Below are 27,712 nucleotides of genomic sequence, written 5' to 3'. Positions count from 1 at the left end.
TAAGTATCTTAACTTAGTACAAGCGTGTTGTTAATAAATTAGTGTCAAAATTCAGATCAATTATTTACGCAACTGTAAGTAAACAGTCAATTTATTATTATTAGATAATGCATGTTTAATGGTTTTTATTAAATGACAGAGAACCCTAAAAACCTAAATGCTTAAACGGCTCAAATTAACTCGTCTGTCACGGCAGACGACTTGACATATCATATCCGAGCGCGCTTCAGAATTACAGGTGAAAAAAACTCACTTGTTTATGGTCCTGATGAACTGATACAATAGTAGTTATAAATGTTATAATATAACTATTCTAGTTATTGAATGTTTGTTTTAGGAAAATAATTAACATTATTTTGTTTTTGATATTACAATGGTTGAATCGTCATTGGGTCACTGCAACTTAAAACTATAGTTCGTTTTTTTTTTGCATTAGAAAGAAGGTAAGCGACATGTCTTTTAATTGAAAAACGCTTTTTAAAAATCATTAACTATTACTTATGAAAGCAGAAGAATATAAATATTCGTATTAGATTCATAATTCTTACATATTTGCCATTATTTATTTTTAGAACGTGTTTTTCTATAAAAATACACGTTAAGATTGATTACCTTATATCTAATGCTAAAAAAACGAACTATAACTAAGCTAACCACTCACATGATTCCGATTTTAACAAAAGGTGCCCTGAACTGCTCTGCCATTTCGCAGATACGACGGCACAGTGTCATGATATTTTCAAAAATCGATAACTTTACTTCTGCTAAAGCATTTGCAACGATTCTTTTGGTTTTTTAATGATAAAGAAACAAAGAATTTATTTTACTAGTATAGCATTGTGCTGTTATAATAAAAATAATTATTAAAAATTCACAAAGTTGACCCAATGAAATAATGTCCGCGTTATAGTAGAAAACTATTTTTAATTAAAAATCTAAATCGATAACGTATCTTTTTTTTGTATTCAATTTAAAGAAGACTTAATAAGCTTTTAATTGGTACTAAACATCTTGATAGCTCACCTATGAAATTGCCGAGTAAAACTAATTCAAATTCCGATAAGAAACTTTCGAATTGCTCAATCTGCTGTGAAACTATATATTATGTTCATGATTTTTTTGTGGCTAATTTAGACACTGAAGTACTAAAATATAGTAAAAAACAGTTTAAGACACTAATAATCTTGAAATAAAATGCATAACTTATGCAATGATAACGATGATAGTAGCTATATAACTTAAAATAACAAAAGAGTATCTACGTACCTACTAAATTTTGGTGTTTTTATAATTGCCGATCACCAACAACCGAACTAACTTATAACTACACTAATACGTTTAATACATCCACCATAACACACACTTCACAACATATTAAGCACAATAAACCAATAATAACTATTAACACATAAAATTATACTGATTACAAACGTAAATAAGCCGGTAAACTGACTTCTTCCATCTCAAAAATAAAGATGGCTACCCATTTAGGGTGGAGACACAACAGCGCGCGGTGCAGATGTTCAACAGAAATAGGAACTTTAAAATTGTAATACCTAATTAATTATTTATTTAATCGTATAATTATTTAGTTTATTCAATGTAAATAGCAAAGAAATATTAGTAAATACAAATTATAAGTAAGTAGTAAAAAAAATCCCAAAACGCGTATGCAACGCGTCTAGTACACCACATGCCTTACGATATGCAGAAATGCTTTAAGCAACCACAGTTGCCGGGTTTGTACTTACAATTTACCGTCACATGTTTTGATCGCTAATCCTGTGTAATACACAGTGATTTAATACATTCTATGGTTTATTAATGTAACTTAATAATCGAACTAGTTAATGTCTATTAGTTGCTCAAGATATATTTAGTAATCTTAGAAATGTAGGGCATTCAAATAAGAAACACGTCAAGAATCTACAGAACTATTGTTTTGAAGTGATATTATTTGGTCATCAATATTAAGTAGGTCTAAAATATAGTTTTAAACTAATAGACCAATAAACGCGGAGTAGTTTAATATACATTACTAATAGAAATATCTAAATTTGAATACTTGAGGCATTTTAAAACACGCAGCAACTTTTTACACATCGCACTTCCTGAACAACTTGCAAAGTAAAATAGATAAGAAATACTGTGGTTGTGTCTATATGGTTGAAACATTTTTTAAATATTGTCACGTTGGTAGTCTGTGTTTTAAAAATTGTTTATACCGTATCTGTGCAGCCCTTCACAGATAATAAATAAAAAACCGCATACACTCCTTTTGCAACTCGAGTTGCGACGATCATGTTAGAGGTGCGCAATCTTGAAACTCTAGTTGCTGGAATCATGTGAGTGGCTAACTTAAAATAATTGCTACAATTAGAGACGATTTATTGTAGTGATTTGTGCTAAAATATGTTCATCACTCAGATACCTGTTTATTTCTCATATTTTTTTTGTATTAACTAAATATTCTATCCTTATTTTATAAAACCTGTTAATATACCTCCTATTAGGTGAAAACGGATCGTGTATTAAACCTACAAACACCTAGAGATAATATTCGTACCGAAGCGCATAATGCACACACGCCTATATCTAAGCGTGTAGGGATCGCTCCAAATTCTTTAATTACATTTACAAAACGCACGATCCTCACCCATGTTATGATCCGGGTCGCGTCACATTCTGACAGCTGACTGTCACGGTGCGTCACGATGCGTCACACGTCACATCACTCGCCACGCAGTTTCAAACTGGAGCGGCATTTCACAAAGCTTCGTTAAACTGACCAGTATAAGTTTTAAAACATTTTTATTAATCTGAGGGTCAAGTTATACTGGGAGTGAAGTTCAAGATGTGTTGGAAGTTTTGTGAATGAAGCGTTAGAAGATCGCTTTAATTTTTTAATTGGCTTATTAGTGGTTCTTAATTGCTGGCTGTTTTTTTGTTCAAATTTTTAATGATTGAGTTTGAACTATACGTAGACTTAGTTTTATATACTTTGACCTGTTTTATTATTGGACCTATTTGCAATATTAAATATTACAAAATTATACAAAATACCTTAAAATTAACTACGAGTATACCAACTTTAACTAAATAAAATAAAACGTATACCCACTTATATTAAGTTCCCCAGGTTTGTCCCCTGTGGAAGGGTGCCCATAAGGCTGGCTACATTCCCACGCTGAATGGTGATGCCAATTTTTTAGAGCCAGCCCTAGGGTCACTCGTCGTAAATTGACTCAGATAAACATAGTATTTTATGGAAATGGTAATGCTACTTACTCTATATTGCTTGCTTGTATATGTCGCCTTTTAGTAGTTGTAATTACCACTGGTCTGTTAACGTACCTGAAATTAAAATCACTTACTTAATACAATCACTTACTAATAAATCAAACTCCAATTCTATTAGATTTCCATTGTCTTTCCCGCTAATAGGTTGATGATGTGCAGAAAAACGCTCATCGCAGAATATCTATGTAGGTACTATCCACTACACTAGGGCGCCCAATATCGGACGATTCTCAATACCGGTATTGAAATCCGATATTGGCCCATTTTACCGGAATTCCGGTATTCGTACATGTAGTGAATATGATCACCAAAAATTTTTTAAGGATAAAACTGTTAAACAATTATGAACATGGCGTCTTTTTAATGTCTTATTATATAAAAGTAGGTATATAATTTATTAATATAATCTGTCATTTACAAATTACATAATTACCCATCTACACTGTTAAGTCACAATTCTTAAACCGTATTGCAATGACATAAGTTCCACCGTATTCGAACTTCAAGATATTCACTAGAGACGACACGTACTAGATCCATTCTAGATAAGTTATAGTTTAGATTTCAACTAGTTCTCTTTTGCAGCGCAATTCGAGCAACCAATGTCACTTTTACGTTAGATAGAGTTAGATATCTATTAGATGTGAATTGGATTTCCAAGCCATATCTTGTGGAAATCGTTCAAGAGTATCTCCAGAATCGCGCAAATGTCAAATTTGACAGGTTAGTTCTTAAACATATCGTTATCGTATCTTGGCGATGTTTAAAAGATATCTAACAGATGTCTATTACAAAATCCGAATCGTGCCCTTAGACACAGTTATTGCCCTGAACTATAAAATTCACCCCCCAGCGTTTAATACGCCGCATATAATACATTAGTACCCACAACAACTTATCGCCGTATTACGGCAAGAAACTTCGGCCATATCTTAAAACAACATTATCCATATATAATAAAATCCATAAAAATCATAGGTCGTTTAATATCCTTAATAAAACGAATTGACGTAAAATATAAACTACAGAGCGTATCGACAAGTCCACATAAAATGACATATTAAAGTTTATATCATATTTTTACGACTGCGGTGGATTAAATAGAAACTAGTGGCCGTTCGGCCGTATTCACGAGATTTGAAATTTTAATGATAATTTGTGATATCGCTGTTGTGACATGGGGGTGATGTCACCGGTGATTTGCTAAATTTATCTGTGAAAGTTGAGAGGTGCTCTTAAAAAAAAAGTTTTTGTGTGTGTTTTTGTAACGTATGTATACATGTGTCTAGTATACATTATACAGACTGGTTACATTGGAGTGCCTTTCAAACTATAGTCTGTTATTTAAACTATGAAGTACTCATAAGAAATAGTATGGAACGCTCATTTGTTTCTTGCACAGAAAATGTATCTATCTATCTAATACCTTTAAACGAGCAATTCTTGCATATTTATTTATTTATTTATATGTATATATATTTCGGGGATCTCGGGAACGGCTCTAACGATTTCGATGAAATTTGCTATATGGGGGTTTTTGGGGGCGAAAAATCGATCTAGCTAGGTTTGATCTCTGGGAAAACGCACATTTTCGAGTTTTTGTATGTTTTCCGAGCAAAGCTCGGTCTTCCAGATATTGAACTTTATGCTTTAAGTATATTTTTTAATACTAAGTATCTGTATAACCACATCAACTGATGGCCATCGCAATTGATACGAAAAAAAAATAGATCAAAGGAATAATTATAAAGTACTTTCTCGAAGTCAGTAATTTTTTTTTCTGATAAAGTATTTGTATGCATCTTCGGCATTTTACGAACCTCTAGCTAGAAATTCATTGAAATAAAATTCAAAATGACTGCTGTAAAACACTAGTTTTACTTTTACGGTCTCCGTTATAGTTTTTGTCATAAACCTACATATTTAATTAAGACATGTGTTTTTATGATAACTTTATTTTACGACTGAACTTATCTTATTAAACTTACGAGATAATTGGTATGATGAAGATTATAGAAGATAATTTATCTATTCCTTATGCTCTGAATGTGTATCAGAAAAATTATGCCTCCAGATAGTTATCTTGTTGGTTGGACATTCATATACGAAGGTTATAAACATAAACTACTATACCTAGTAGAGATGTTTGCTTTTAAATCAAAATATTTCTTTATCATTACATGAAAATTAAACACAAAACGGAAAAGGATACACAAAAAAATATTTTGTTGATACGCATATACGCATACGCATATATACGCATTTCTGAAAAATAATTACGAATTTGCGGCACTTGCGGTCGAGACTTTTGGGCCTTGGTCGTCAGACACCAAAACCTTAATAATGGATATTTCCCGAAAACTTGTTGGGGTGTCTGGCGACCTACGAGCAGGGTCATATTTTGCCCAAAGGCTGAGTTTAACCATACAGCGGGGAAATGCGGCCAGTGTCCTGGGGACTATGCCCCAGGTGACATTAGGTTTCGTATAAAATTGATGTTACACCTTTGTAAATATTGTAAATATATACATTAAATAAAGAATTACTTTTGTTGATTTGATTATCTACTTTACTAATTGCTTACAAAATCAGAGGGCCTACCACGAAATACGAAATTACATTATTTTGTCCTAATATGCAAGATTAATAGAGGGGCAGATAACGAAATTTAAATTTTCGTGTTTTGCGGTAGGCCCTCTGTTTTCCGCAATAAATTCATCTTCCTCGCGTTATCCCGGCATTTTGCCACGGCTCATGGGAGCCTGGGGCCCGCTTGGCAACTAATCCCAGTAATTGGCGTGGGCACTAGTTTTTACGAAAGCGACTGCCATCTGACCTTCCAACCCAGAGGGTAAACTAGGCCCGTATTGGGATTAGTCCGGTTTCCTCACGATGGTTTCCTTCACCAAAAAGCGACTGGTAAATATCAAATGATATTTCGTACATAGGGTTTGCAATCCGGATCCGAAATGTATGAAATTATCCGGATCTGGATCCGGATCCGCGGATCTTCCCATACATTTCAGATCCGTCGTGCAAACCCTATTCGTACATAAGTTCCGAAAAACTCATTGGTACGAGCCGGGGTTCGAACCCGCGACCTCCGGATTGGAAGTCGCACGCTCTTACCGCTAGGTCACCAGCGCTTTTTGTTTTCCGCAATAAATTGTTTTCATTTAATTCATATCTGAGTTATTTTAATAACAAACCGGCGCATAGACCGCGCACATTTAGCGCAGAGTTCTAGGAAACTCACGCGCATGTGATGTTACTTAACGCGGGCATCACGTAATTGCAAAACTCGGCTCGTGCTTTCTTTACCTACTCGTCTAAAGGCATTCTACTAAAAGGTCTACTTTGTCGGGGACGTGACGCGTATAGCAGCAACCTTTATAACCTGTAGAAATATGTGTTATAAACCATTGAATTTAAAACAAAGTTATCAACGAGTATCATGTCGAATATTGGCGTTTTAGCTCTATCAGAAGTGATAAAAAAGCGTCACTTTTCTTTTTTTTTTTTGCGTCATTTTTCTGGAATGTCCCTAAAGTTCTGTTTGAATTTTACAAATTGATCTTATTTAGATAGTTCAATATCAAAAGTTTGTGGTTGAATCAACTTTTTCTTGTCCCGTGTTGCCATGGTTACGGTCTCCTGGGTCACTTTCTTCTAGGTTTATGGCATTTAAATTAACTAAACATGCATTTTGTAGTAGTTTTAACAAAATGAGCACGATAACTATTCACTAAATTTTAAGTATTTAAAGTTTTGTTTACTTAAAAATCAGTAAAAGCTTATTACTAGTATGATAACACGCAAAGACTGTAATGTTATACAATTTTGCATGTTGACCTAATTCTCATGACTTCTAATCAAAAATTCTGAGTCACAGTTACAGTAATAACTGTAATAAGCAATAAACACTAATTATCAATTACATAAGCTAGCAATCCGTTTAACTACTAGCTTTTGTGTGTTTGTATTTGTATTTATTGGTTCACCAACAATTGTTTACACTATGTAAAATATAACAATAAACGTTTTGAGTAATTTTGCTAAGCATAACAATTACTTAATGGTAAACACCACTTGCATCGACTAAGGTACGAAAATTACATATACGTAACATACCGTTTACAATAATAATAACACAAGTACTTGCCTAAGCGCTGGCACAAGTACTCGCTCGATAGTAAACACCCGCACAAAGTCTTAAGTATGAGGACTGCTATGAGTGTTGTTCGGGCGATGTGCGAACGATGTGCCAAGTGCGTTTTAAGAATAAACTAGGTACTTATGTATTGCGTAGGCACAGTTTTCAAATCAATTGTGGTTCTTTTGAACTCTTGACGCAATAAGAATGTATAAAATATACCTATTGAAATAAAAACAATGTTACTTTTCAATCATTAGTTATTAATATTTTTGTTTTAATTCATATGGATTTCCGTAAAGTAGCGCCCAAATAATAATAATAAAGAGATAATAAAAAAAAACTTATTCTGGGACAAGCAAAAAAACATCAAATAACTTTACAGTACATATGGTGCTACTTTCCCGAACTAGTGCGGGAAATAGCACTTTCCGTGCGTATGTCGAAAGATTAAAGTGCCATATATACTGTAAAACGTTGTACGATACACGTGCGAATAGGTAATTCGCAACTCGTTTCGAATTTCCTCTTTTCCGCACTTGTATCGTAAATAACTATTTACATATACGTAATTATACTTTGGCTTTTGTATTGTGTCTTGTAAAAGAGTTCAACGCGCTCAACGACTCTACATTACAAAACTCTTGTGTTTTTTGTAATGTCAACAACTCTATTTGTCAAAAATAGTAATAAAAGGCCCTCAAAAAGTTGGACAGCAGGATGAAACCAGCGTACCGTAAAATGGGGTGAGTAGGATTCGCAGGGAGAGTTGGGTTATGAATGGGGAGAGAAGGGCTGAAAGGGAGGTGAGATGGGTTTTTAAGGCTACTGCTACAAAAATAATGTATTCCAATTTAAAATGGAGCTATAGTAATCCTCATAATAAAAAAAATCGATCCAACAATCTTCCAAAATCATCTTTGTATGAAATCCCATCTCACCCCAATTACGAGGCACTACGGGGTGAGGTGGGATTTCCTGTTTATCGTAAAAGTTATGAAATGGAACTACCCAAAATAACATAAAAACTAAAATACAAACGTCCGGAACACTTATTATATACACCATTCAGTTTGCATATGTAAAAATAAAATGTTATCGAGGTTTGAATGTCAGTTTTGCGCAAACTTACCCCATTTTACGGTATGACCGGACGTTGTGGTGATCCTGTAGAGAGACGAGACCTCTATATCCAGTAGGCATCTTTCAGTATGATGACCGCGATATTAGATTCCAGTTTAATGCAAACAATTATTATTAAATAACAACAATGCATTAATGCAAGTGCGGAAAATAACTACTTAACAAGCCCTGAGAAAGGTCAACAGTTCAACTATTTCTATAAACACTGCTTCATTTGTAGATTCCACACTTTGTAAACAAAAACTTGCTCACTTTGTAAACAGCTCATTAATATGTCAAGCTGTTATCACTCTGTATCTGGAATGTCGAGAATTCAGGAAAGCGTCTAGTATTGGTTTAAGTGGTGATTAAAAAAAAAAACAATAAATCCGAAATGTCAGTACAAAACTATCTCAGTCGACGTAGAGAGGAAATTGGTCGCAGTAGAAACTAGTATGACAGTACGGCAATGTAAGCGCGATTGGTACAAGGTAAACTATGAGGAAAAAATAATAAAGTTTATAGTATTAGAAATTGATCAATACTACAGTAAATCACGACAACTATGTTATAATATTTTTCACTTAACTTGGGTACGAAGACAGCTTTCAGCTCCATACAATTTATAACCTTAAAACGCAAAATTACATTGACCAAGTTATGTAAAATATATTATTGGATCAATTTATCATTCTCATAATATTATTATATGAATCTCCTCCTAGTCGTAATGCATTTTCAGTAAGTATACGATTCTAGGAAATAACTGCTATTTTTATTACTATATGATTCTCCCAAAAACACGCTAGGTGTGGTCATTTTGTATTGGAAGTGGTCAATAATTAGCCGTAACAACTTATGATGCGTTGGTTATAAATGACTAAGTAAGTTCATTTTGAGTAAGAACTATTTTTACTTTCCATCCATGGTTAACTTCTTTCGCAATGCACCTGACCTTACGGATTTTTAAGTTTACAAAAAAATTGCAACGACTATAGCTGCCAATAGGTACTAATAATATGTTAATACATCTGTCTTACCGATCTTCTACTGTGAACTGTGTTTAAACTCACGCACTCACACGCACCCAGTAATTACTTGGCTGATCAAATAGCAATCGAATCTAATTAGTATCGATACCCTTTGATTAAGCTGGTATTAACGTTCTGATAGCCCATTGAATAGAGCTTCGGACACTGCCAGTAAATTCTCCAATACACTATTTTCTGCATTTATATTCAACATACTTCCAAAGCTTGGGATGTTAAATGTTATGAATTCTTCTATATTGAAATAAATAAAATATACAGGTTTTGAAATATTTTATTACACTTCTAGAGTTACATGCTTATCTATAGACAATAGTAATTAAACGCTTACGTGCGCGTATCAGACGGTCTGTATACTGATTTACTATGTGGCATATTAAAAAAATGCATTCAGGTGCATTGAGGTAACATCGAAAACAGGATTTTCAAATTATCCCGTTTTCGAAGTTAACCCAATACACATTCCTTACTGTCAAAGGAATATTAATTACTCATACCTAATCTGCTGAAATTTGACATTGTTTTAGCCTAATGATTGACGTAAAGTTATAAAAGTGAGGTAATAAAATGACTGTCCGTTTCCCAATGCCTTATTTAAAAGTCCTAAACGCTATACGGGTATAAGGGTTTTAAGACTTTTTAAACCCACACTATTGCGCCATATCGCTCCGATCTGATTTCTATTTGGACTTGTTTTAGTGATATATCACGGCGGCAAGATAACTCAACAGTTACTATTAATTAGACAAAATCTAGTGTATTTTACGACGCCGTTATATTTGATAACGGTCTGGGTTCGAACGCGGTATAGCACATATTTGTGTCATTAGCTTGAATTTAGCGTAAGTAAGTTATAAGATACTTTGGATACAGGATTTGTTTAACCTAATACAACTATGACACAAAGCGAATTACTAAAATATTGGTTGTGGTTAAGGTATTTGCCCCGAATGCAGAAGATCCTGGTTCGATCCCAGCCCTGGGCACTGGAGGTCTTAGACACTTTTTAGGGTTCCGTAGCCAAATAGCAAAAACGGAACCCTTATAGATTCGTCATGTCTGTCTGTCTGTCTGTCTGTCCGTCCGTCTGTCCGTCTGTCTGTCCGTCCGTATGTCACAGCCACTTTTTTCCGAAACTATAAGAACTATACTGTTGAAACTTGGTAAGTAGATGTATTCTGTGAACCGCATTAAGATTTTCACACAAAAATAGAAAAAAAAAAACAATAAATTTTGGGGGTTCCCCATACTGTGAACTGAAACTCAAAAAATTTTTTTTCAACTAACCCATACGTGTGAGGTATCTATGGATAGGTCTTTAAAAACGATATTGAGGTTCCTAATATCATATTTTTCTAAACTGAATAGTTTGCGCGAAAGACACTTCCAAAGTGGTAAAATGTGTGTCCCCTCCTCTGTAACTTCTAAAATAAGAGAATGATAAAACTAAAAAAATATATGATGTACTTTACCATGCAAACTTCCACCGAAAATTTGTTTGAACGAGATCTAGTAAGTAGTTTTTTTTTTAATACGCCATAAATCCCCTGAATACGGAACCCTTCATGGACGAGTCCGACTCGCACTTGGCCGCTTTTTCTTTCATATGTGACATCTATTTATGTTTCTAATAAAAACATTTTTGCAAAACTACTAAAATGAAATAGAAGGCTGTCTATTTATATGTAATTGACTGACATCAGAAAGCATAACTACTCGATAAACATTTATATTCGCTGGGATTCGATCATATCCGGATTCAAAGTATCACACTTGAACCACCATAAATACAAAACGATGCACTACCTATAAACCGACACAAAGGTAACGACAAAGTAACAAACACGTAAACAGCCAACACGCCCGTTGTCATCAGACGATTGCCCATAAATACCGGTGAAACTGTGACCACGGTCACACCCTATTGTAAAAACGTTCGTTTCGAAACTTTCTAGTGTGTGGACGGCCTAAGGTGTGAGCTTGAAGCGACCGTTTAACCCATATAGTGCTCTTTGGTTTAACCACTTAACCCGACAACGAGCGAACTCAGGCCACTATGTCAATGAGGTTGTCTTCGTTCAGCAGTAGAAGTGTTTTAGCTACTATGATGATGATGAAAATAGAAAAAGCGCGTGTTAACAATGTAAGTATCCTATTTAAAAAAAACATGCGTACCTACCTAATAGTCGCATTTTTTTTAAATATTAGTATGGTCAATGTCAAACAAAATGTAGCTAAATATTTTTTTCAATGACGGTGGAGTACGAGCCTACGCCTGCATATTATGGACGTTTTGAAATACAATTCCGGCCCATTTTCAAATGAACAAGAAATTACCGTGTTGCGGTACAAATGCAGGCAACTTAGACGTGGAAGCTCCGAAAACCTTACTCACTGTCAACACAACGCGTCGTTTTTTTTTTACCCCTGTCGCGTCGCGTTATAAAATACAAAAAAAAACTAGGTTCAACTATGTATATGCGTCCGAGGCTTACTGCACCTACTTTCGCCTGCATCTCTAACTTACACTAACCTCCTATTATGACGGCCTGCGGTCTACCGTAACTTTGTGCAAAATAAAAGTTCAAATGTAAGGAATTTTGAAATAAAGACTATTGTGATACAAATTATTACCACATTTTGACATAGATGATGCAATAGTTACGAAATGTGCTCTTAATATTGTGCGTGTGTGAGATTAGTTTTTGTATGTTGGTGAGAATTGGGACGAAATAGCAGTGAATCTGTGGTTAGAACTTTTCTGACTAATAGCTTCAGTCAGATGTTCTGACTCAGAACGTCTGACTGAAGCTATTAATCGGTCAACATAATGGAGCTATTTTTATATAGAATCAAAAATAAAATAAGTAAATCATTCGTCCCGTACTATCATCCCTAGAAAAATGCGAATTTGTATTGGCCTCGCAGATTTCTGCCGATTTTATCGCGATGTTTTTCTTTATAAAAAATCAACTGGTTTTGGATAACAACCAGTTATATTAGTGTTATAAAATGTTGTAAATACCTAAGTTTCGTATTAGACACGACAACAAGAAACCTTTTAGGAAAATATGCTTCGCTCTAGAAATCATAGTTTTTCCCTTAAAAAAAGTTATTGGTGCTAAGTGAGGTTGAAACTACTTTAAACCCTACGTACGAGTACGTAGGGTTTGAAGTAGTTTGAACTCGTAAGTTTTGCCAGCCGGCTTCCAGTACGGCTACCATTAGTTTGGCACTGACATAAACGCCATCGAGAACGTAATTTACTTTCTATATATCTCGCTCGTACTCGCATATTAGTGCGAACGAGATGTATAGAAAGTAAATTACGTTCTCGATAGCGTATATGTCAGTTTTGACACTGTCAGTGACTCATGGTACGAGTGCAGCACCCTTTTGGGTGAGTAACTCTTAATGCGCAATTTCGTCGTAAATATAAAACGAAGTTTTAAATGTCCTTCATTGTAACCTCATACTATTCCTAAATATTAACATAGCATTTTAATTAGAATGTTCTACGTGATTGACTGATAATAAAGGCTGTCGGAAAAACCTTCGGTTGTTTAACAATGCGTATATTAAGTTAATTATCGATATATTGATTGTAGATGTTACGTATGTTAAGATATATCAGGATCAAAGGTTTAATGAGATCATTTGTGCACTTGTAAGTTTTTGACGTAATAGATTCAATAACCTTATAGAAGGTTTAGAAACTACTCAAACTAATTACAGTACAGAGACAGAAAGTAAGTACTCAAACTTTTAACTTAGAATTAGCTACAAATTGATAAACAAGAAATATTAAAGGAAAAAATATTAACTACGCATATTTGCCTCTTTTCATTACAACTTGACTTACTTACAGGCATAAAAGCTTTATCTTAGACACTGTATATATATTATTAATAATTTACTGTTCATGCTAATAAACAATTAGTTTTATCTTCAGTTTAAAATTTCGTTTAAAATAATATACTAATATATTATGTCCCTTTTTTACAAATGAAACAAAACTAATAAAACTGATTTGTGATTTTAGGGGTTCCGATATCTTATTATGATAATATCAGGTTAATCCAAACAAATAATAAAGGTAAAACCGCAACGTAATCAAAACAAGTCGAAAAAACTATTTTTAAAACTCATAACGCACATCTTTAGTCTCGCGTCATTAGAAATATCAGACTGACATTTTTAACCACAAACTAATTAACTCAAATTGAATCTCAAAATTAATTGGCGTCAATATAACATTGCGTTATAATGACCTAAAGAAGCACCAAGGTCTTCCGCGGACACAAAATTACATATGCGTTCGGCCAAAAAATAAAAAGCACCATTTCTTCATCCCAGCATCTCCACCATGTTTTTAAAACCGCAAATATAAGTTTGTAATACTATATATACATAATTCGATTAGGAAATACGTACGTATAATCAATCACGCATGTGATATATTTGACGTATGTGAGGGATCACAAACACGTATGATATTTATTGCATTTGATTACGGCGGGTCACGGATCTGACTCCGGATTAGAAAAAACCGGCCAAGTGCGAGTCGGACTCGCGCACGGAGGGTTCCGCCCAATCAACAAAAAATAGAGCAAAACAAGCAAAAAAAAAGGAAGCAAAAAACGGTCACCCATCCAAGTACTGACCCCGCCCGACGTTGCTTAACTTCGGTCAAAAATCACGTTTGTTGTATGGGAGCCCCACTTCAATCGTTATTTTATTCTGTTTTTAGTATTTGTTGTTATAGCGGCAACAGAAATACATCATCTGTGAAAATTTCAACTGTCTAGCTATCACGGTTCGTGAGATACAGCCTGGTGACAGACGGACGGACGGACGGACGGACAGCGGAGTCTTAGTAATAGGGTCCCGTTTTTACCCTTTGGGTACGAAACCCTAAAAATGATACATATGAATAACAAGTACTCGCCTAGCGGATTTTATAAACGTCTATCAACAGTTTCGAGTAAGGACAACGTTTAAATAAGATGGATCGATTTGTTTCGGTCTGACCAAGGTTGTTGATATCATGGCTCCTCTACACGATGGGCCAGCGCCGGCCACTCCAAGGGACGCATTTATGCGTTAGAGGGAGCAAGTGATATTGCTATCTCATTCTGCCGTATGGCTGCGTCCCTTGGAGTGGCCGGCGCTGGCCCATCGTGTAGAGGCCCATCAAATAACTATGTGTGAGTAGCAAAGGCGTCTTCTGGATTTGGTTTGTTGTAAACATAATAAAAATGTGTCACCTATTAATAATATTATCACATATATGTGAGAACATATACCTACTCGTATACGTGCTTTAAAAGCAACAGAGCATTAAAGGGTTTACTGATAATAATTTACTACGCAAAAGGGCATTTTGATGCAAAATCCTAAAATTAATTTATTTTAATTAATTAATTAAAGAGTCATCTTATACATCAACTTACAAATATTAACATACATAATTACATACGTAACTACTAGTCAAACCCATTCCTTATCGCTTTCAGTGCAAAAGTGCCCATAATGCTCACGGCATTACCCCGCTGGATGGCTATGGACAGCCTCTGCACCAGAAACGATTCGGAGCGGGGATCCTCTCCCTTTTGCCTTAATCCTAAAATGTTTCTTCATATTATTTATTTGTGATACAAACACAAATATTTTTTTCCCGAGTCATGGGTGTTTCCTATTTATATAAGTTTATAAGTAGGTATGTATTTATCTATGTATATCGGTAAGTAGGCATGTAGTATATCGTCGCCTAGCATCAATAGTACAAGCTTTGCTTAGTTTGGGGATAGGTTGATGTCCCCTAATATTTATTTATTTATATTGGTGTGGAGATAATAATATACCTACATATGTTATTATAATATTATGCAACCTAAACGTCGCCAAATGTCGCTTTTGTATGGAAAAACTGCAACATTTCTGAAGAATATGACACTACGCAGCATACGGCGCCAATAAGTCACACATATGAAATTTGTTTTAAATTTTTCTTCCCTCCGCATTACTTGAAACATTTTACAAAAAGTTCTATTCTGTAGACAATACAATAAAAGGTAACGACCCGGACATTCAGGGTTTTCTTACTTAAACCTAAGTTTTTCCTAAGTTATGAATCCCTTAGCTTTAACACAATAGGGATGTCCCGATAAGTGCAATCTCAGATATTGATACAGATACGACCCACATGTACCAATCGTGTAATAAAGATAAGATAATCGATAAAAGGATTTACTGTACAGTGTCCAAGTTGTTATGGGTTCACAGTGATACACCAAAGCAAAATAATGCTGTGTATGTAATGTATTATTGTATATATTACAAAGGATACTTTATATAAGTTAAAAATATTATATTCGTTAGTAGTAGTACTAGTACCTATAGTAGGTTTACAGCAAAATTATCAGTGTTTTTTTTTTCAACAAAATAGTTTAAGACTGTGTATTACACTTACCTTAGATCTCGAAAAGTTAGCGGCCGTAGTACACGATTATCCCTGGATTTTTAATTTAAAAAAACCGGTGTCCACTCAGCTGCAAGATTCGTTCTCCATAGTTACACAATACACTCACAAAAAATCACAATAATCAGTTCATCAAAATAAACGTCAATAAAAAAATACTGGCAGTTTCCGCGAGCCGTTTAAAAAAGAAAGAAGTTGCGAATTCGTAAATCGAACGCGTACGGGCGCCTGCGCGTGCGTTTCCCTCGCCTCACTCGGATGTGGTCCGTGTGTGACTGTAAACCCATCTTGCACTTCACAAAGAAGATACGTCGTGCGTCCCGCTCGCGCGCGGCGCGTGCTTGTAGTACTGCGCCGTTTACTCTTATTATCAGAGGTTAAGCTTGGCTCATCTGTCAGTTGGCACGAGGCGGCCGGGTGGGAAGGTCGCGTCTGATAGTCCCGTTACTTTCTACCATAACGCACGTACTCTGTGACGTTTGATGTCCGTTTTATTTTCATACCCAAGAAGCTAAACGGTTATTGATTTTCATAAAAAGATAAGATAAATCATAACTTTAATTGGGTCATAAAATAATATTGACAGCATAATAAATGTTATGAATATAAATAAATAAATAAATTACAATAAAAAATATGTGGGTCAAAGTTTAAATTAAAATTAACCGGTCATAAATTCTCGTTTATGATCTACATAGCCGCTCCAAATTTCGTCCGGTCGTCAGCCAATCGCGCGGTCGCGAAATGACAAGCACGCTAGATCATTTAGATCATTCGCTGCGCGCGCGCGCTATTGGCGTTCCACGCACAAACCACGCCCGGTACCGTTATAGGGGGGCATTGACTTAAAGTGGGGATTTGGATCAATCTCATAAGTGGTGGGGTGACATTGGTAATTGTGAGTTGTTGATTGGGTTTTAATGAGAGCGGTCACACCCTGTAGTATGTGCGTACTCTGTACATCGATTACATTATTGTTGTACCTATGCGTACCTATTAACTGTACACTTTTCAAATCCGCGACTTACCTTATTAGTCCTTTTTACGTTAGGCCACTTTTTAAAGAATTTTACTAAGTAAAAAAAAATCAGAAATCTACTGGGCGTTATTAAGATGTTGGCGGTAATCATTAATTCAATAAATATTTATAAAAATGTAGGATATTATATTTTTAGTTAGGTATTAATAAACGTAGCGTTAGATTGAGTTACTATATTCTCTTTTGCTTTAAAGTACACTTAAATACAAAAAAATACACGACAAACTACAAGATTTCACATTTAGTAATTTTATTTACAAAACATTGAATACGTATACACATGAACGATATAACTGGTAGAAGGTATGTACTTAAATAAAAAAATATTCTGCACGTTTTCCTCCATCACAACTTGAAGCATGACACTTACGACCCACATTTAAAATAACTTATTAAAACGATCTTGCTACTGAGCAAACTTTATGGGCCCGATTCGGATTTTGAAATAGACATCTATTAGATATCTTTTAGACATCACCAAGATACGATAACGATATGTTTAAGATCTAACCTGTCAAATTTGACATTTGCGCGATTCTGGAGATACTCTTGAACGATTTCCACAGGATATGACTTAGAGATCCAATTCACATCTAATAGATATCTAACTCTATCTAACGTAAAAGTGACATTGGTTGCTCGAATTGCGCTGCAAAAGAGAACTAGTTGATATCTAAACTATAATGTACCTAGAATGGATCTAGTACGTGTCGTCTCTTGTGAATATCTTGAAGTTCGAATATGGCAGTATGTTTTCGTGTCGCAATAGAGTTGTAAATAATAATGCATGGTAATAAATGTATTTTGTATGATGCTTCAGGGTTCAAAAGTCATCTCATGCATACCAAATCACTGAAGATTCGACTTCAAAACGAAACAAAACGTATTCTCAAAAAATGTAGTTTTTAAATTAGCACTCTGTTGACATGCATTAACGTTTAAATTTCCACGAAAAAGGGTTGAACTTAGACCTGTATCGCTTTAAGCTTATTTTATGCCAGTTTTAGTTCAAACAGATACCCAGGCACTCGTTTACTGAATAATAGGTAGGTAACCATTTTGAAGATATGTCTACATAATTTGAGATTGTCATTGATTGACCCAGTTTTTTTTTTAATTACCTGCAGAATGCTGGTTTTATATTAGCTTACAAATATTAAAAAAAAATCTCTCACTATTAAAATACGAGTATAAGGGTGATACATATTTTATTGTGGGTATGCTTAACTCGTTTGCGACTTTCTTGTAGACATCGCAAAGTTAAGAAATCTACTTAATAGTATTTTATACAATCGTGATATAATGGAGAGCTTTTCAGTCGAGTACCGTGTTTAGGCACGAGGTAAGGTACGAGATTGAAAAGCTTGATGATTATATCACTATTGTAAGTATTATAAGTATACAATACTTTTTCTACGAGTCAACAAAAAAAATACTTAAAACTAGTAGAAGAATCATATATGTAGGTAAAAAAACCAAAAGTATACAGCTAAGATGCGCGAGCAGCCGCGATACCGTCATATTCGTACGCGACCCGGCCCCCGCGCCCCGCGCCCTAGGCCGGTTGGTCAACGACACCTTCTCGTAACTCATGAGGCCCTGGTACTTACTCCGCGCTTTCGATTGGTCAATTTCATTATAGTTGACTAAACTGTATCAAAATCAGTGGCGTAGCTAGAGGATATGGCGCCCGGGGCAGGCATCAAATTTGCGCCCCCATCCCCCTCCCCCCCAACCCGAAATAAAGTAACGAAAGGGTTACTTTTTACTTATTAAAGTTTACTTTTGATTTAGACAAATAAGTGTTTTTTTGTCCATCGGTGGCTAACAAGCTTACGACTCACCTGATGGTAAGCGGTCACCGCATCCTATGGACGTCTACACTCCAGGGGCGTTACATGCGCGTTGCCGACCATTTTAAAACTTATACACTTCTTTGGAGATCTCCTTAGACTTGAAGATTCAATATCACTTGTAAGTTTGGGATCGTAGACTATTCATAGCGCGCCTTTGGACTAATTAGAAGGGACCAAAGTGGCATCTAGGTGCTCTTGCCCAAAGGTGACAGCAGTACTCATAGCCGACTTTTCGTAGTTTTCGAATTATGATTTTTATTTTTATTACTTTTAACTTTTGTTGAGAAATTCCGGGGTGAAGCAATTATTTATTAAAAAAAACTATTGAAATTTTTTGAATATTTCCTTTTGTAACATAATCCTTCACAAACGGCGCAGTTGCTAAAAAAAATCAGCATCCTCACTTGGCTGAGTTGGGAAAAAAAGACAAACTTTTACGTTCAAGCATGCCCAAGCAAGCTTAGATGTTGCCCGTACCTAAATAAATAAAAAATACAAGCGATTTCAAGGACTTTTGGTTATTTTAGAAACGTTTTTTAAAAGGTCAAAAAAGTGATAATTTGTCAGTCGCCGGTCAAAAGAACTGAGGTGGAAATATTATACTACTCTTTGGGTATCCACTATTATTTTATGGGGTCACTTCCCCATCGCTATTTCATGTTATCAGTGCAAATACCACGAACAATTATTATTTGGACGTCAAGGTTTGGACCTGCATTTCCGTTGCCAGGGAGGTTTTGGGATTATACTGAGCAATTTTTACTATGAGACTAACCCCTAAGTCGCGAAAAAAAAATTTGACTGTTTCCTACATTTTGGCTGATCCATTTTCTATGGGAGGTCTTTTGCCCATTTTGGCGCCCCCCCTTGGACGGCGCCCGGGGCACGTGCCCCCCCCCAGCCCCCCCCTAGTTACGCCCCTGATCAAAATTAATATTATAGTTGACTAAACAAAACTAAAAAATTCAATTATGGCATGAAAATATGTTTAAATTCAACTTCTGCACGACATTCTAAATTTAGTAATATTTATCTTATGTTAATGATTTTTTTTTAATTGTCTTAATTTGTAACTTATTATTTTCTATGGAATAAATAAAGATTTTTATTATTATTATTATCTCTTTATTTATCTTTTCTCTTAAGTTAGGGTTTTTATAATATGAATATAAAAGTAAAATATAAAAACACTTACAAAACAATAAAAAAAAAAAAAAAAAAACATATAAACACATTATAAAAAACCTAACCTAGAATGCCGCCGGCAGCGGGGCAGGGCCCAAGCTACCGGTGGTCAGGGCCGCAGAGAGAGGAACCGGCGGACTATCCGCGCCGTGTCCAAGATCACCGCCTTCTGCATCCGGCCCTTGATCCAACCACCTAGCGAGAGTCTCTCAAGATGTTGGTCGAGACTCTTCGCTATTAGACCGTTCGCTGAAACAACTATCGGGACAATGATCGTCGAATCAACATCCCACATGGCGGTTATCTCGTGAGCCAAGTCTAGGTACTTACTGGACTTGTCCTTCTCGGCTTTCACGAGATTCTCATCATGGGGGATGGTGATGTCAACGAGCACGGCCCGGCGTTGCGCTCGATCTATTATCACAATGTCAGGCTTATTGGCTACAATAGTCCTGTCAGTGATAATAGATCGATCCCAATAGAGCGTGGCACGACCATTCTCGAGAACTGGCACAGGTGAATACTTGTAGTACGGTACTTCGCGGTCCACAAGACCGTATAGAAGAGCAAGCTGCTGGTGAATAATCCTGGCTACGAGATTATGTCTGTGCAAGTACTCGCCGTTAGCAAGATGAGAACAACCGGAAATGATATGCCTGAGTGACTCTCCGGGACGGCGGCATGCCCGACAAATGTCGACCGTACCGTCCTTCAGGATATATTTCCGATAGTTGTTCGTCATCATTACTTCGTCCGCAATTGCACAGGCAAAACCCTCGGTTTCTCCGAAGAGATCCCCGAATCGTAACCAGTTCACCGACGCGAGCAGGTCCACATCGGGTCCCGTGAGGGCCTTGTAGAACCGCCCGTGTAGCACCTTACTCTCCCATGCCGTCTTGCGATCCGCAGTACTTAGTACCACAGGTTTGCGCCATTTCTCGTTTGCCAAGGAGAGCGGCGTGAGGTTCCTGTCTACTGCCACCACATCACGATGCATCCCACACTGGTTGTTAAGGAAATAATTCCTGAGATTGTACACCTCGCGGTTGTGGAGATCCTTGGCGTTTAGGAAGCCTCGGCCTCCACATTTCCGTGGGATGTACAATCTCATAACTGACGAGCGTGGGTGTAGCATGCGATGCGCGGTGAGCAGTGATCGGACCCTCCGATCCAGGGCGTCCAGCTCGGTCTGAGTCCACCTTAGTATGCCAAAGGAGTATGTGAGTAGGGGCATTACCCAGGCGTTGAAGGCACGCACTTTGTTGCCTCCTGACAAAAGACTGTTAAGAACTTTTGTGAGCCGACTGAAAAAGCGCTCCTTCACCGACCGTCTAATACCCTCGTCCTCAATACCCAACGACTGTGACATACCAAGGTATTTATAGGTTTCTGATTCAGAGATAGATCTGAAAGACATTGTCTCAGAAGGTTGTAAATTTGTTGAATTTACAACCCTCCCCCGCTGTACATGCATAACCGCACATTTATCGACACCAAACTCCATGTTGATGGCACTACTGAAGACTTCGGTGGTTTTCAGTAGCTCCGTCAAGTCTTGGTTATTTGGTGCAAATAATTTGAGGTCATCCATGTACAGAAGGTGAGAAATGACTTCACCCTCTCTCCGAAGCCGGCAACCTAGTCCCAAATCCTTCAGCAGGGTGCTGAGGGGATTCAGAGCTAGGCAGAACCATAGGGGACTCAGACTATCACCCTGAAATATTCCTCGCTCAATCCTTATGAAATCCTGCGGGCCAGGGCGGTCATCCCCGCCTCCTGGTTGACGAAGGACTGTGGTCCACTGTCTCATACACGCGCTTAGAAAGGCTCTCAAAGCTGCATCAACTTTATACAGCTCTAAGACCCTCCCCAGCCATGAATGAGGCACCGAATCATAGGCCTTCTTGTAGTCAATCCAAGCGGCTGAGAGGGCCTCCTTGTTCCGCCGGATTTGTTGGCAAATGGTCATGTCTATGAGGAGGAGCTCTTTAGTACCAAGGGACCCAACCCTACATCCATTTTGAGCAGGGGCCAAAATATTGTTAGCTACAATGTGCGCGTTGATTTTTGTCCTCAAAATGGATGTAAGGAGCTTATAAAGTGTAGGTAAGCACGTGATGGGCCTGTAATTCTTCGCTTCCGTGGTACTACCGGACTTATAGAGCAGGAAGGTGACACCAGTTGTTAAGGAAGGTGGGAGAGAACCAAGCTCGAGGGCTTGTTGAAATTGTGCTGCCAAGCACGGGTGTGAGCATCGGGACCATTTTAGCCAGAAGTTGTGCAATCCATCCGGCCCAGGACTTTTCCAGTTCTGGGCCGTGCGGATGGCACAACTTACGTCATCGGGGGTGATAGTGACTACCCCCATAGGTTCGATGGACTCGCACTCACGCTCGACAACATTCATCCAACCCCCCTCGGTGTGTCCGACAGGCACCGACCAGATGCTACGCCAGAAGTCAGTCATGACAGTAGGATCCGGCGGCCGCGTGTCGGACTCACGAAGGTTGGTTTCCTCCCACTTTCGGTACACCTTCCTTTGGTCACTCTGGAAAAGACGATTCTGCTGGAATCGATCCACACGCTCTCTGTAGCGGCGAATACGGTTTGCCCATGCATAGACTTTCTGCTTTAGAAAGTCGATGCGCTCCATAACGTTGGCCATGTAGTCGCGGGGCCTGATATCCGTCCCCGCAAACGCCTGGTTAACAAAGCGCATTACTCGGGGGCGATTGTTGCCCCCCCTGAAGCAGATCAGCTTTGCGATAAGAGTCCTAAAGGAGCTGATACGTCGCTCGATCCGTATTTGCCATGCGGATTATTATTATTATTATTATTAAACGGTATCGAAATTAATATTATACTTGACTAAACTGTAACGAAATAAATATTATAGTTGAGTTGGGGTCCCATAGTGAAAAAAGTATGCGATTTCACTTTGGTATACGAAGTCTTAATTCAATCATTGCAGTCGACGAGTAGAAAAAGCAAATTTTTACGCTGCACGCTGCATCCTTACAGTTAGGATACATTTTTCAGTACTTTAGTCTCAAATAAGAAAAACTTGATATTTTCGTAGGTGGACGAATCTATATTGTTCACAGGAGTGACCTATTTCTAAATTTTCTAAAATTTGTTTGACTCATAAAACGTACCTAGTTACCTATCACTCAGCTAACTTAGCTCGAGTGTCGCATTAAGTATTAAATTAACCTCAACCTAAACTTATCTCTTGCAGTATAAGTAGGTACATAGTGGAATGTAGCTAAGGTATGGGGCAAATAAGTAGGTTGTATTATATTTTTACATGCTTAACATAATGCAAAGCATCATGCAGCCAATCCTTTAACCACTCCGTAGATTAGGTAGTTACCATAAAATAACTTCTTATAAACTACGTTACTAAAACGGTAGATCTATAGGTAGGTATATAAAAAAACCGGAAAGACTATGCATGCTTCTGGTCCGGTAGTATATAAGTATAACAAGCTACGAAGCTGCCAATGCCAGTTTCCGTCACGGAAGCGGCAACGCTTAGTTCCTTCAAAACAAGACTAAATAAAAAAATGGCTAGTCAGGCAAAGTTTTTATACTTTTAAAGAGTTTTTAGATTATAAAGAATTGGTGTAAATAATAGATTTAAGATGTATAGAATAAGTTACAAAATTGTGACCTGTAATACCTAATTACGAATAAATTATGTCTATGTCTATGAGTAAAAATCACGTGGAAAACCACAGTCAAACCATTTATGCAACACAGTAAGTGAATTTAAGTAGGTACTAACGTAATGTGGTAGCGCAAGACGCAAGAGGTCAGTCGGGTTGAACATTGCGTTTACCAAGTCTAGGCTTGGTCTGCCAACTGGCTCGTTACACGCAAATGGTTTCTAATTTTAAATTTTACATAAAGCAGATGAAATAAAACTATTAAAATTATTAAAATTGAACTTGGCTTGACATGTCCAGAATTATACTACATCCCGACGTTTCGAACCCTATACAGCGTTCGTGGTCAACGGGTGACCCAAAGTAAAGCAGATGAAATAAAACTATTAAAAAGGCTTATATCGCGTATATTGAATTGAACTTGGCATGACATGTCCAGATTTATACTACATCCCGACGTTTCGAACCCTATACAGCGTTCGTGGTCAACGGGTGACCCAAAGGGGTAGTACCCGTTGACCACGAACGCTGGAAAGGGTACGAAACGTCGGGATGTAGTATAAATTCAATATACGCGATATAATCCGTTTTAATAGTTTTATTTCATAAGTAACTATCGTGGTAACAGAAGACAATATTATAAAGCAGATGGTTTTTACTTTTAAAATTTGGTAGGAATATGGGTCAACGCCGCTCTCAACCATTCAGAGTCGGATTAAGCAGTATGTTGCGTTTACAGTCTAAACTGGGTTTTTCAACTGGCTCGTAAAAGCGAATGGTTTTTAATTTTACATAAAGAAGAATAGTTTATATTTTATGGAATTGACTAAGAACATATCCCTTAGGTCAGCGCCACTCTCCGCCAATACGCACGATAACTACATAACATTATTCAAATATCATTGGCCTGAAAGTCTAGGCTGGGCTTGTCAACTGGCTCTTGAAAGCGAATGGTTTCTAATTTTACATAAAGCAGATGGTTTGATGGCTCGGGCACGTAGTACGGATGGGGGAAGATCGCGCAGTCTGGAGGGCGTACTCTGGAGCAGAGATGGGCATTAATCGATTAATTTTTTAGTTAACTAATCAATCGATTAAAAATATCAATCGTCATTTTTTAATCGCAATTAATTTAGTTGCGATTAAATTAGTTGTGAGAATGTACAACTAACAACTAAATTAGTTTTAGTTTCAATCGACTAAATTTCACGGTTAAATCTATATTAAAACTATGTCATCGCTGGTTTTTGCATTTTTTATTTAACTTGCAATATGTAACTAAAAGTTGGTATGTATGTACATTGGAGGTACTCGTATGTTGTACCTGTGTTGGTTTGGGTAGAATCTTGCAGCTTTTTTCGAAGCAGATACCTTCAACCGATTGAGCTAAAATTATGTATACACGTTTTATTTGAAATGCTTGAATGACAATGTAATATTATGGGCAATAATATAACGATATATGTGTAGTATATATCGTTATATTATGGATACAGTAACGATAAATAGCGAAAAACTGCAATGTTTACAAGTCGCAAACAATAATGTAGATTGGTGCATTAAGTTGAATACTTAAGTTGTACACGATACTGAGTAAATCTTAGACAAAAAAATTATCAATATTCTGCTGTCGCTGTCAATAATAAAACTCTTTTTAGTGTCACGCGGCGACAAAACAATGGGATAATCCTACTTACCTGGAAGTTGTTTATTGCATTTTGAAGCAAGTGCCGACGCATTTTCTAAAAAAACCACGTTCTATTTATTGCATGAGACATCTGCATGTTGTTTATTATCTATGCGGTCTAATTTGTTTTCAACGTGTGGTCATTAAAAATATTTCAACCTCTTTGTAAAGAACTCTCAGCGTTAACTATTGTACATTATCCTTGCGTCATTCTACATTCAAATATATAAATCAACATACATATTTTATTTATTAGGGCTATTGCCAATATATTGAAGCGGTAGCAAATTGATCGATCAGGCTACTCGATGTAAGACCCATACTCATAAATTCATACTCATAGATGGTTTGAGGTCTCTAGGTCATATTATATTATATATTGAACATGTTGTCATGAATTATTTTAGATTCTAGGTGCTTATTACTTATTACGGAAATTCTATTTACCCTTAGATAAGAGAAATTTTACACTCCATAAAAATGGTCAAAATATCGCAAGTAACACATGTGCTATTTCATTTTTATACATGCGTTAAGATGTCCTAATCTGCTGGCTGTCAACATAGCCATACCGAGGTTTTCCATTTAATTTGTTTCTAACATTAGTCGTGGAAAAAATAGTCTAACTAATTAGTCGATTACAAAAATTAGTTGTCCGTAATCAATCGGCAACTAATTTAGTTGCCAACTAAATTAGTTGCACTCTATTACAACTACGATTGATCAGTCATCGTTTTCAATCGTCAGTCGCAATTAATTCTTTTAGTCTTAATCGTTAGTCGATTACATTTTGCCCATCTCTGCTCTGGAGTACCAAGTGGCGGAAGGCCGTCTGGACGCCCTAGGTACCGCTGGAGAGACGAAGTGCAGAAAGACCTTAGCGAACTCGGCGCCGTCGACTGGACAGAAACGGCTTTGGACAGAGTAGCGTGGCGGTCTTTGGTGTCGGAGGCCAAGATCCACTTCGGGTCGTTGCGCCACAGCAGTAAGTAAGATGGTTTGAACTTTTGTAAATTGGTAGAGATTTGGATTAACTCGGAGACTAGGGCTTGCAATCATAATTATGAAGATAGTCAGTTACCCCAACTCAATAATTATAGCACATTTTGTGCGCCTTATGTTACGTAACGTGAGACGTTTGCATTCGTATGTGATAACACACGAACAACCTATACTTATCATTAAGTAAATCTTAAAAAAAAATATTTCGAGGGAGGAAAGGAAATCACTTATGTCATAAATTAGAATATTTCCTAATAAGAAAGAGGCCTTACTTTGCCTTAGTTTTTTTTTTTTTCAAATTAGTATGCATATTTGAAAAAAAACTGTCATCGTATTTCCCTGCAGTCATCATATAATCTAGATAGTTCGATAAAGCTGTTCGTTTGCCTCTTATATCATAAAAACATGCTTATTTCAGGGATAATACGGGATTCAGGAATAATATGGGATGATTAAAGTTGACGTAGCAAGTCGCAGATTTCAGTTTAGTTTGACCATCTTTGCATATTAAAAAGTAAATCTCCAATTATACTAGTGCACGTCTCTCTAACCGATTGATTTACAAAGACTATCATGAATGATAACTAAGTAAGTAAATATTCTTTATTATTTTAACCAAATAACTTATGTCTCTGATTATATGAACGGGATCAAAGTTTATATCAACTACGCTCACTCATTCGATTCATTCACACTACCGTCATAACTCTATCCGCGAAACGTTAAGCAAGTCAAGAGCCCTCGAATAAGGAATATGGAGTCCATTATAAAATGGGTCGGTCTCGCAATCTGTCGCGCGGTAAGGCTTTATCGCGCGCGCGCTACAAATTGCTACGACTTGACGTTTTTTGCGCGCCCCGAACGGGCAGCGGCCCTATTCTGGAAACTGCGGCGCTTTGCAGATGAACATGAAAGTTCAGACTACCGTTGCAGTCGAGTTCTGAAGACTACAGCGAGGGTAACACAATAAGTAATAAAAAAATTATTCAGTTCAGTTTGGGTTGTAATAATACATAATGTACTTCTATCTGTATTTTATTGTGTTTATTTTTATTATCTAACAAAACTTCAACATTTATACCCGACTAATCATATGAAACGAACCAAATACTATAAGCATCGTCAAAAAGGTATGTTGGGAGAGCCTATATTAACCTTATTTTGTAATAC

The 27,712-nt window shown here is 36.7% G+C and overlaps 1 protein-coding gene across 1 annotated transcript in view; it reads right to left on the bottom strand.

The window, feature by feature from the left end:
• LOC134652103 (protein embryonic gonad-like) overlaps positions 1–16,386 on the bottom strand; it is a 136,633-nt gene extending 120,247 nt beyond the window's left edge. The window contains exon 1 of the mRNA XM_063507270.1: positions 16,097–16,386. The gene's annotated coding sequence lies outside the window, so the exon portion shown is untranslated. The remainder of the gene's footprint in view (positions 1–16,096) is intronic.
• Between the last annotated feature and the right edge of the window lie 11,326 nt (positions 16,387–27,712).

Source organism: Cydia amplana, chromosome 11, assembly GCF_948474715.1.
Source record: "Cydia amplana chromosome 11, ilCydAmpl1.1, whole genome shotgun sequence".
In the NCBI taxonomy this organism is placed as follows: domain Eukaryota; kingdom Metazoa; phylum Arthropoda; class Insecta; order Lepidoptera; family Tortricidae; genus Cydia; species Cydia amplana.
This window is presented reverse-complemented; position numbering and strand designations above follow the sequence as displayed.